Consider the following 12,369-nt stretch of genomic DNA (forward strand, 5'->3'; position numbering starts at 1 on the left):
GGTGTTGATATTATCTCACAAGGCTGTCACTCTATCAGTTTTCCCTCTGTCTATTTTACCCTCTCTCCTGCCATTTTAAAACTCTTTGAATCTGTATAAATTTGATGAATATTAGTTTTTAGCCATAGACAGCCTGAGGCTAAAACCATCCAGTCATTGTCCTCACAGCTTTTGAACACTGAGCTTCTAACTTTGCCATTTGACTCTTTTAAACATTTCCACATTCCTAATGATATTTCTATTTAATTCGCAAATCGCTTCTCGGCCTTTTGGCTAAGATCAAGTGTAGTATCTATTTAATTCGCAAAATTGTATCTCCTTTTAATGATGTGAAATATACAATAGTTTTATAGTTTTCACATAATAGGGCTAACATTGAGGTAATTTCATGATTTTTATTCTATTTTATTCTCCAATAGCCTTCATTAAGACTATATTAACATGCTTGTGCTGGTTTGAATAGGTTTGGTTCCAGACATTCATGTGTTTCAATGCTTGGCCATACAGAATATTACTATGAGGAAGTGTGGTCTTATTGGAGTAGGTGTGGCCTTACTGGAGGAAGTGTATCACTGTAGGGGTGGGCTTTCAGGGTTCCTATGCTCAAGCCCCAGCCAGTGTGAGACAATTCTTCTTTGCTGCCTGTGGATCAAGATGTAGAACTATCAGCTCCTTCTCCAGCCCCATGTCTGCCTGGATGCTGCCATGCTCTCCCTCCTTGATGATAATGGACTAAACCACTGAACCTGTAAGCCAGGGCCAATTAGGTGTTGTTCTTTTATAAAAGTTCACTTGGTCATGGCCATAGTGTCTTTTTGAAGCAATGGAAACCCTAACTAGGACACTTTCCTGTTGTCTTTAAGGCTGATGACTAGCCCTTATTTTAGAAAGACACTCTAGTTCCTAAATCAGATGCCTGTGGAGTCCCAGAGGACCTTACTACATTGATTGATGATTCCATCCAATCTGAGGAAGTTCTATTGCAATTCTCAAAGGCTAGAAGTCTTGTCTGGTAAGACTGCCAGGTATAACCCAGACCTCCAGAGAGAGACTTGGTGGCTCTCTTCCGGGAATCCTTTTGTAGTCACAGTCATATCTACTCATGTAACCTTGAGGGATGCCAGGGGTGGCCTATCCTCTAGCTAAAGAATTGGGAAGAAGTCTTCAGGGAAGCACTGACTAGAAAACTAGTATCTTCTATTTCCAGAGTCTTTTCTCTTTTAATATCTATGTGCAATAGGAGGACTTATGTGTTTATGTAGTTATAGCAGACATTATTGTATATGATGAGTGAACTATTCAACTGTGTTTCTGTTTCATACCAATTATTCCCTAATAAATTCCATAAGCCCAAGTTATGAAAAGCAGAAGATGAGAGATGATTCTGAAGACAGTTGAGACAGATATCCTTCATGTTGAATAGTGAGACTGTGTTACATGTAAATCAGTAAAAAGATCTACTAAAATAACAACTGATTAAAAGATATTTATAACATAAATATGTATAGAAAAATCAATGTATTTCCACATTTTGCAGGGGAGGTGGGAATAAAATCCCACCTCTAGCCAAGGAGCTATTGGCATTTTATGGCTTCTGGGAGAAAAGGGGTCAGTTTTTCTTAATGACTTGACTCCCGGTAGGTTGACCACACACCAAGGCAGGCCCAACTTTCAAGAGCAGTGGGACAGCAAAATGGGTCCTGATAGGAAAGAAAGAAGAAAACCTAAAGGTTGGTTGGTAGGGAATGGAGGTAGAGAGAGTAAGTCTGGGAGAGGAGGGTGACTGTGATCGAAATCTAGCATATGACATTCTCAAAGAATTAAAAAATATTATTTTAAAAGAGCATTGGCCATCTAGGCCAATATAGGGTATTTGTTGAATATGTATATGTATATGTATATGTATATGTATATGTATATGTATATGTATATGTATATGTATATGTATATGTATATGTATATGTATATGTATATGTATATGTATGAAAATAAAATTTCTAGAAAAGTTTAATAAAATAATATTGCTATTCAAGTATACACACTCTTCTTGACCAGAGCCACTGATCTTCATTCTGTTGATGATTGCTTTTATGAATTGTTTTTTCATATTGAATGAGAGCAAACTTCTGTACAGCAGGCACTGCTTCATTCTGCCAGAGGTATGTGGGAATCTTTTTCCATTGGAGTTAGGACTAAAATACTAAGACTAAAGGTGATTACCTTAGACTAAATAAGCATGGAATTTCAAGGTCTGGCTATCAATAAACCATTTGACTGACCCTTGTTGATAACTGTTTTGATAAATGTCATCTTTATAACATAATGAGAAAACTCTAGGTGCGGTGATAGTAGTAGTAGAATCATTAACTGGACATTTTCCAACTCACTTAACATTTTACACACAGGGTTAGCACTCTTCTCTGTTCCTGTAGATCAGGAACATGGGTGGAGTCATTAGTGAAAAAGCTATCTGTCCCTTCCAGGATCACGCACTAAATACAGGCTTGAACCCACAAAGAGATGGCACTCTTTCTTCTTTGGATATTTCAACTGAGAACGAAGAGTCCCAGGCTTTAAGGTTCTAAGGTGTTTTGTGGGTTAGGTGTCATTGTTGCTGATCCACCCTGACTATTCCTCATAATTCCAATGCTGAGTGCTGGTTTAGGTCAATAGGCCAAAGATCTCCTCAGCATAAACATCTGGAATGGAATTCTGGATCAGAGAACAAATTCATTTTATACTTCTGCAGAAGCAGAACACTAACATATCACTTCTGTTTAATTATCAATGTTAGAATGTCCATTTTGGGATTTTATAGAATCAAACAATTTTCAAATTGCTACAGAGGAAGACTTTAGCAGTTAGTGTGTTGGGATGATGCAATCTGGCAGGTCCTGTAGGAAAAGAGTCACAGGTAGTCACGAATGGCTTGGAAGTGAACTCTCCAAAGGTTGTAACATGCTGGAAAAATGTCATAGATTACACTGAACAAAGGTCATGCTGATAGGAGATGCTTCTGCAGGATCAGCTGAGGATGAAAATGAACAGCAGCTTAACAGTGAACATGAGGCCCAGAAACCCTTTCCGAGAGCTAAGGCCACACCCACTCTGACTGTGATGACATGGCAGGAAATCTTGCAGGGAAGTGATTTTTGCCACACCATTGCTTACAGATCAATAAGGATATATATATATATATATATATATATATATATGTGTGTGTGTGTGTGTGTGTGTGTGTGTGTCTGTGCGTCTGTGTGTCTGTGTGCCTGTGTGTGATATAATTATTATTAGATTATATTCTGTTTTCCATTTAAGTAATGCTTTAAGATTGGAGAGAAAAACAGCCTAATAATAGAAGTTTACTGAACGCACTAACTATTGGGAAGAAAAATATTAAGAGGATGTATTGATTATACATATATAATTAGCTATATAGTACTGATTTTTCTTAATAATATATGCCACACATATAATATCTTTGTAGAAGTTAATCTATTTCTCATTTAAACAGTCTATTTGTGATAGAAAAATATTTTTGGAAACATACATTCTTATATAATTCCTTCATTCCATTTCTTGGGGGTTATATTGATTTTTTTTGCCCATGTGATTTGAATGAGAAATGCCCCTCACAGTTCCACATGCTTAAACACTTGGTTCCAGCTTGTGGTGTTGGTTTGGAAGGCTGTACTTTTAGGAGGTAGAGGCTTGGTGGATCACTGAGGGCAGGCTCTGGGGTTTAATACCCCACTTCCTATTGACTCTTAGCTTCCTGACTGTGGACACAATACAATCAGCTACCTCACAGCCCTAATGCATGCCTTTCCTGATACACTAGGTGGTATCTTTCTTGATTGAAGGATATTGACGTGGAATTCTAAAATGATAGTATTTGCATATATTGCCTGCACATGCTTAATTCAAGCATATACTTCAAATCATCCCTAGATTGCATATAATGGCTGATGCCATGTAAATGCAGTGGAAATAATTGTCAGGATATCAGAGGGAAGAAGTCTGAATGTGCTCAATGCAATGCAATGCTTGATTTCTTTCAGTATTTTTATTCATAGCTGATAGAACCCATGTGTATGGAGAGATTTTATAATGTACAGGCTCAAGTAGCTAGACAAATGTAATAGAGAAGGGCATAGTGAGGGAGAAGCAGAAATTGAAGTGTTTCTTCCATGAGTCACCTAGAACACTGAAGGCCATCAGAACACTGGCATTGGAAAAGAAACTATCCTCTTCTCGAACCTTGGAACAACAACAACAATAACAACAACCAAATACCTAACACACTTGAGACTAAGAGACATTGAGATACTCTTATAACACAAGTGTGTGGATTGAATATAGAACCAAGAGCATAGGACATGAACAAGGTAGGGTGGCTGGCCCTATACACATACAAGCAAGACAAGGAAGTGGGATGTCCATTCTAGGTGCTCACCTTAACCCTTCACCTGGTGTAACCATTCCTTTTGATGTTGATTGAGTTGGATCCCAATACCATTGAGTTTGTCTGTGAAGAGCTTTCAGAAGGGTTAAACTGAGCAAAGACAACCACAATAAAGGTCTATGGTGTTATACCAAGGACCACAGTTCCAGACTGAGTACAGAGAGGAGAAATCCCGCAGAGAACCTGAACTTTCCATCTCTGCTTCTTGGTCACAAGCAGCTCCACACTTCACCATGCCTTTCCTTGGTAATAGACTGTATCTTAATACATGAGCCAAAACAAATCCTTTCTCTTTTAGGTTAGCTGCTTTTTGTAAGTTCTGGCCAGAGCTATTTATTATACCTCTGTTTTGGGCCAAGCAGTAGAACAAAAGGTAAGACTCTGGGCCTAGGAACACAGCAGGGAGCATGGCACGTGGGAAGGAAGGTATTGTGTCCACAATATCTGCCCATCAAGCCCGTATCCTAATCGACTCTAAAATGAAGACAGTCTCTGCAGAAAAGACAGCATACCACCAAACATATATGTGTGTGTGTGTGTGTGTGTGTGTGTGTGTGTGTGTGTGTGTGTGTATGAAATTTCAAGAAACCAAACCTAAGAAATTAGAAATACATTAGAGTAAGACTTGGAAGATTTTAAAATCTAGGAAGAGGGATTGAACAGATTGACTCATGGTACTGGGGAGGAATGGGTGCTGGGATCTCACCAAGTGCCTGAGTTCATCTCTGCCTAGCTTATAAGAGCTTCAGTGTAGCTGAGATTGTTGATGCTAAGACCAGAAAGGACTCTAAAAAATCCAAGACAAAAACAAAGACAGTATCCAGGTACCACGGTGAGGACATGACTGCCGCTGTTTGGTGTGTGTCTGTAGAATATCTCACCCCAGAAGCACTTGAGTTGGCAGGAAATACACCTGAAGAGTTCAAGGAAAAGCTTCTACCCCTTGTCACTTGCAGCTTGGCTTTATAGAGATAGAGGATTAAATTCTCATCAAGCCTATAATTGCTGCTGTTGGTGACATCACACACATCCACAAATCTTTGATTGATATAAAAAGAAAACAGAAGACTGTTTAAGTATGCCTGGAATCTTTAGTACCTCAGGACTAAATATTCCTAACTGCCTTTCAGTGTTTGTGATTTCAGTGTACTGCATCTCTATGAGAAACACAATTTTACCTTTTTGTAATTCCATTTGAGAAAGTTGGAGGCTTAATTAAACTGACCAAATTTCCGCATATGAATCTTAACCTTATTTAAATGGGACTGTGGCTTCAAAGAAGCTATTGATTCTGACATAGCAGGTTTGGTTGAGTTGATTGGGTTTTAATTGTGATGCAGACATTATAGTAACAAATATATGTTTTTGTACAAACATTATTCCAAGCTGGTGCTAAGCTCTTGATTGCTGCTCACCACTGAAGCTGTTACCACAGGAAGATACATAACTGTTTTGGATAGTCATTATTTCCTTCACACAGTTCCCATATCCTAATGCGTAAGCCACTTTTCAAAGTCATTGTGAATTATTAAAGAACTCTTATCTGTGGTCCTGCCCCCTTACCCTTTTAAATTAAGTGACTTTCAAGCTTTCATTTCTGGCTACCTTCCAAGTGGCTTGCAAGACTACACATACCAATACTCTCAAGTGCTCTTGTGTTTTGCTGTGTGTCCTCCCAGTATGTCCCAAAGGAATGTATTCATTGAGAGTTATAGCCTGCCAAATCTGACTTGGCCATGGTAGGGATGTCACAAGATGATCCATGCCTCTGGAAAAGACATAACAGGACATGGGCCTTCACAAGTGTAGATGGTTGTTGCACATGATTACTTCATGTTCCTCCTTCAGGAATTATTCTCCTTGCCAAGGTTAATGACTCCATGAGAATCAGAGACAGCAGAAGTCCAGAAGACATGGGTGTGACTAATGTTTCGGCAAAATGGCAAATGCTGAGACCTCCAGGACAACCCTCAAGACTAAGGAAAAGAACTCTAAAAATATGAGTTCAAACTATAAAATTTCTCAATTATGCAAAATATAAGAATGCACTATGAAGGAGTTTCACAGATCTAAAGGAATAGAGGCAGCTGTATTATGAGTCAGCTTGTCAGAAAGATACAAAGACAGGCTGATAAAAAGGCAGACAGAATCCTGAGTTCAAGGTCAGTCTGGGACAGAGGGAATTTAAGTTCAGGCCTAGACATGGTAGGAATGGTAATTTCAGGGCAGGCTTCTACCCAGCTAGCTTATTGTTTGTGTTTAACAAAGGCAGGCAGATCTCTGAATTCTTTTGTAATGTTAAAAAAGAAAAACCAAACAAACAAACAAACAAACAAACAAACAAACAAAAAACCCCCATGTGCTTGCTGTCTCTTTCTAAGAATCAGAAGGTTGGGGTCATGGGATGCTGATTCATGGGATAATCAAAAGGTAACCTGGGATGGATGACTGAATTGATATGTAAATAAAAGTCTGCACCTGATCTGCGAGAGATGAGTTATCCAGAGAAATTTTAATTCAAGAGAAAGCTGTCTAGAAAGTTGTCTCAAGTAGAACACAATCCATCAGCTTGTAACTCCTGTTTTGACTTCAAGTTATTTGTTTTGCCACTTTCAAACACCCCTTCTCTCAGGAACCCCTTTCCAAGTTGAGGCTGGTCCTTGGCAGCGACAGCCCTCACAGTGTTATGGTAATGCCTGGTGTGTGCTGTCATAGTGTCTACAACACCTAAAGAAATTAACTGACATTCACCCAAATGATTACTCTCTACATGTAATGGAAAGGATGGTATTAAGACATCCCCAGATGGGTAACAGGATAGGGTGATTTGTAGAGCTTTAGCTTTGATTAAATAAGGAAGTCATAACAATGATCTCTGACTTAACTCTGGCCTCAGGTTCAATTTGGGTTTTGTTTTGCTTTGTTTTCTCTTTTTTATCATGGGATTAAAATTGCAATGTGTTCAGTAGATTCTGAGCTGTGAGCTCTGAAGTTTACTCTTCTCCCGGGCCACATGTGGTAAGGGGTACTTACACACTCTTGAGTGGCAGTATGAAATGTGTCTTGTAGTCTGTCATGTGAACAGGAGAAAAAAAGCCAGTGCCCTCGAGTTTCTGCACCCCTGAGCTAGGGCATTCAGTAGGTCTGGTATACTAAATACATTTTTAATTCATAATTGTGTCATCAGATCAGGAGCGTTCACACTAAAAACATTTACCAACTAAAACCAAAGCAAAAGGTTTTGGCATATAAGCTCTTATTAATAAGAGTTATATATTTACAGCAAGGAAATATATAAAATAATAAATGTTAGATATTCTTTCTGTGAAATTTGTTCAGATCAACACTTTCCAAGTTTTAATTAAAAATTTACAGGCATTTTTTTTATGTCTGCTACATGACTGAACATTGAATTATCTGTTTTAATTCCTTAGAGGTTGCTCTGTGCCCAGAGTCAAGAGCAGGACTAAGGAGGACAGGTATCCTCCTGAAGTCATTGTTTGAAAGAAGGGAAGGGGCTGTCTCCAGAGAGCTCGTGGGGAAGGCGCTCTGTTCTGGGCTAATGAAAGTCCAACACCCATAGCAGTAAAAACTAACCTAGGGCAAATGGAACTTGGTAGGAATACATCTAAGAGTTTTCTAAGAATCTGAGTTTTCTCAGGACAGTTTATATCTGCACACTGCCATGTGGGAAATACTAGTTTCTGTGAAGTATTGGTCTCTGAACAACAGTGGCAGAAGCTGTAATTGCTGAAAGGGCAGAATCAGAACCTGGCAGACAGGGTGGCCAAGGGTAGTACATAACTGACTTTGCCAACAGAGAAACAGAGGTAAGGACGCTGCTGCTGCTGCTGCTGCTGCTGCAGCAGAGACACAGAACATGGAGACAGGGCTGGGAGGTTGCTATTGGACTCCAAAATGTATGCGATGCTGGAAAAGAGAAATACTCAGGGAAGGGAGGGTAGAAGTTTGGATGACCGTTGGTGGCCCCTGGGCAATCAGCAAAAGGAGCATTTGTTGGGATCTATGTCACCTTTGGGCTTGCTTGTCCTCTCCTTGCCTCCCCCACCTCTACCTCTCTGACCCCTCCCTTCCCCACCTCTACCTCTATCTCTTCTCCTCCCTTCTTTTCCTTTGTTTTCCTGTTGGAGAAGAGAATTCTTCACATATGTGGAAAATCACATGATGTAATAACTTTGTGGGGGGGGGCAGCCAATGCTCTCTGTCACGGAGGATGAAACCTACTGAGTATTTTACATTAAAAAAAAAATAGAGCAAGCTTTTAATCTCACCACTCAGGAGGCAGGGACATGGGGAAATCTCTGTTCATTCACAACCAGTCTGGTCTCCGTAGTGGTTTCTAGGCCAGCCTGAGCTACACAGTGGGACTCTGTCTACAAAATAAAGTAGATAAACCGTAAGTGGGAGATTAAATATGTAAAAGAGTGAGAATGAGTTTTGCTGTCCAAACATTAGAAAACAGAGAGAAGAGGACTTGAAAACTAAACCTGGGAAATTTAAGATCCTTATGTTTCTGGAGAACTGGAGTAGAAAAGCATCGGAATTGTCAAAACATGGTATGTTTTACATATAGGCGATCATTTTCAATGGCAAAAGAACGGAAGACAAATACCTAACACAGCTTGCAATATCTAGAAATACTAGATCATATTACTTTTTAAAAACGCAAAAGGCTTTATGGTTTTACCACCATTTATCAAAATGTTTTTTTAATGATAATATCAAACACATGAAAGCCGTATAGAAAAGATGCCATTTTAGTGTCAGGAGCGAAAAGCTTTGAATAATAAATGGGTACTGTGTCTTGAAATGTGTCCTAAGGAAACATTAGACATGCATACAGATGTTTTAGGAATCACAGGGAAAGCACGCAGATATTTGGGTTAGCTTGGTCAGAGGAAGAGAGGGATGTGCTTAACCCCCCATGTTTGGGTCAATACCTGGCCTTCAGAGCCACAAAATCCACAAACAAAAGCAAACGACATTACAAAAATCAACCACACAGCTTCCTCCTTAGAACTGTGCTATGCAAGTTTCCTAAGATGTCATCAAAATGTCTCATCTCCATATTACCAGCACCTGGGAAGTAGAGGTGAGAGGATCTTGTGTCCTAGACCAGCCTGGATTTCAATACTAAGATTCCTGTTTGAAATGCACAAGCATTCGAAAGTCCCCAGCACAATCTTTAAAATTAACAGTAGGTAAAACTTCAGATAGTGTTCTCAGGGAAACGTATCTGAGATGCTCAATGTAGTGCCACAGTTACACAGGCCCTCTGTGCTGCCGATCCACTAACTACCGGAAGAAACAATCCTTTTAACATTCACAGTGAATGCATAAATCTGAAAAGTACTCATCTTATAAACAGATTAATTGTGTTAACTCCATGGCCATAGGATCGATAGCAGTATATATCTTGGGCATCCCTTCTGTTGTATTTGACAGAGGGTTCTGTATTGACTTCCTATAATGCATATGGCCTTGGATTATTGTCCAGTGTAGGTTAACTTGTACTTTGTTTTTTTGTCTTTGGAGCCCACTAAATTAGCCTTCTCTATGTCTCTGTTCTCTAGGCATTATTGGAAGCCCCTGGATGAATGGATTCAGTTGACGCTCACAGCAATCCTGCTAAGTAATTACTCTGATCTCCCTGTTTCACAGCAGAGAAACAAGATGCTGTGGAAGGATGTGATACAGAGTCAGGCACTGGGGGCAATCTGTGTTCTTGAGAAAAGAAGTAGACACCGATCCAATCTGTGGGAAGGATGTGTGGTATGTCACTGCCAGGGAGTTATCCTTCCCTCAGGGACCAGGAGTAGAGGACACAATTCCCCAGAGAAGTGGGAGAGCTAAGGCAGATCTATCCACGCGGAACAGTGCAGATCCTTAGCGGAAATGCCTTCTGCTTTCTCATTCCGCCCTTTCTCTTCTATCTTGTTATCTAATGGCTCAATGTACAGTATAATTCAACTCCTTACCAAGCATATCCATCCATCTCACAGCCTGGCCACTTGCTTCATTTCGTCTGTTTTGTTCTTTGAGACAAGCTCTTCTATGTAGCCCAATCTGGTCTCAAACTTGCTGTGATCCTCCTGCCTCTGTATCCTCCATGCTGAGTTCACAGATGCCTACCACCACACCACCACACCCACTGATCCCCGGAGCACTAAATTTAAAATTAGGCTGTTGAAAACTCAAATGGTGTCCTGACTGGGTAGTCTCTCTCAACTCTGTTCTTCCTCACTGTAGCCATACTTGTACAGGACACTCCAAGTCAGCCTAGCATCAGCCTCGGCTTCTCCTTCTCAGTCTTTACATCACTCTGTTACCAGGCGCGATGATTCTACTGCCTAAATGCCTCCCAGGAACACCCTCTCCTGTAACTCTGAGAACTGCACCTCAGTCTGGGGTTTTTTCGATATAGGAGGGACCTCTCAGTTTTTCCAGCATCCGCAGGGTACGGGTGATTGCCACAGGCTCTGTTTGAACATCTGACTGTCGAGGGGCAGAGTGGCTTCCTTTACTTAAGATTTCCATTTCCACCTCCTGAACAGAGGAAGCCGTCTGCTGCTTAATCAACTATAGTTACTTCCCACACTGTGCTCACAGTCTTTTTCTTTCTGCTTTGGTTTCAGTTGATAATATGTGTCTAATATTTTATTAAATTATATTGCTCATTACCAATTACTTCAGCATCAGACCGGGTCCATTTCCTGTCTTGCTGGCTTGGGCTTGCTTCTGCTGGGATTTGGGTAGAACTCTGCTCTCCTCTATGAGGGAATGTTACTGGTTTTGTTTGTTTGTTTGTTATTGTTTCGATGAGCATGCGCCGACAATACCTATAAGACTTCTGAACACCCTGCTCTGTGGTTGGGTCCCTCCACACAGCCTCCTCCTGCTTTGCCTTGATGGAGGTCCCCAGTGTGCTCCCTGTGTTCCTGAATCTTATGTGACTGTTCTGTTGTACGGTGATCCAAAAGGCCATCAGCTGGAAGGTCCAGAGAAGGCTCTGAGTCACACCACCCTCTGGCCTGCAGAGGGCATGGCTATTCTTCCTCCCCGGGGGCAGTATTTCAGCTTCCTGCATGCTTGCTGTGTGAATCATCCCAGACTTCACAATTTGGCTAATTAGCCCTGACTCCAAGCATTTTCTAGCTTCCTGAGCCACCAGCTGCAGTTTTTGTGTGAACAATAAAACTAGGCTTAATGAGGCAAATTCTGAAAAGAAAATACTGGACACCCTTTACTGACACTCAGTGTCCTCATCACTCCCAGGGTCTGCATGGAGAACTCTCCCAGACCGGAGAACAGCCTGCAGTGACCCACTATAAATTACTCTGCGGAAGGGTGTATTCATCTTAAGATGCTCTCCCCAGACTACCACAGCTAGATGTCATTTGCATCTGAAATTTACCTTCCTTCTCTTCCCTGAGTCCAGTCCTGCTTCTCTTTAAGGACTTGGCTGTTAAAAATTGAAATTACCAGACATGCTGGATTTTGAATTTATGCCAGGGTTCCTTAGGCAAATGCTTTCTGCATTCCCAAGCACGAGGAGTGAAAGCACAGCTCTCCCAACCGCCTCTGTCAGACAGTCTCCTTTGCTCCTGACTTTTGTGACAAGATTCTTGTATCTGTGGGAGCTGTGGAAAAATCATGGTATAAATTCCAGCACCTGGGAGGTTGCTTCTCTTGGTATAAATCAGTCCTATGGGGGGAAAAGACTTCCTCACTGCCAGTGCATTCTTGATGCATGGCCTGGCATCACTGGCTTGTCACCTCCCTCTGCAGGGCTCTCTGTAATGATCTGGTTGCTGAGGGCACATCCTGGGCCTCACCTGGGCCATACCTGGAAGGCCCATTTTTCTGAGGGAATTATCAGATCA

General features: G+C 40.9%; 1 pseudogene; it reads left to right on the plus strand.

Moving 5' to 3' along the window:
• The first annotated feature begins 253 nt into the window (after positions 1-253).
• On the plus strand, positions 254-379 carry LOC116895058 (annotated as a pseudogene).
• The last annotated feature ends 11,990 nt before the right edge of the window (positions 380-12,369 follow it).

This window comes from Rattus rattus, chromosome 2 (assembly GCF_011064425.1).
Source record: "Rattus rattus isolate New Zealand chromosome 2, Rrattus_CSIRO_v1, whole genome shotgun sequence".
In the NCBI taxonomy this organism is placed as follows: Eukaryota; Metazoa; Chordata; class Mammalia; order Rodentia; family Muridae; genus Rattus; species Rattus rattus.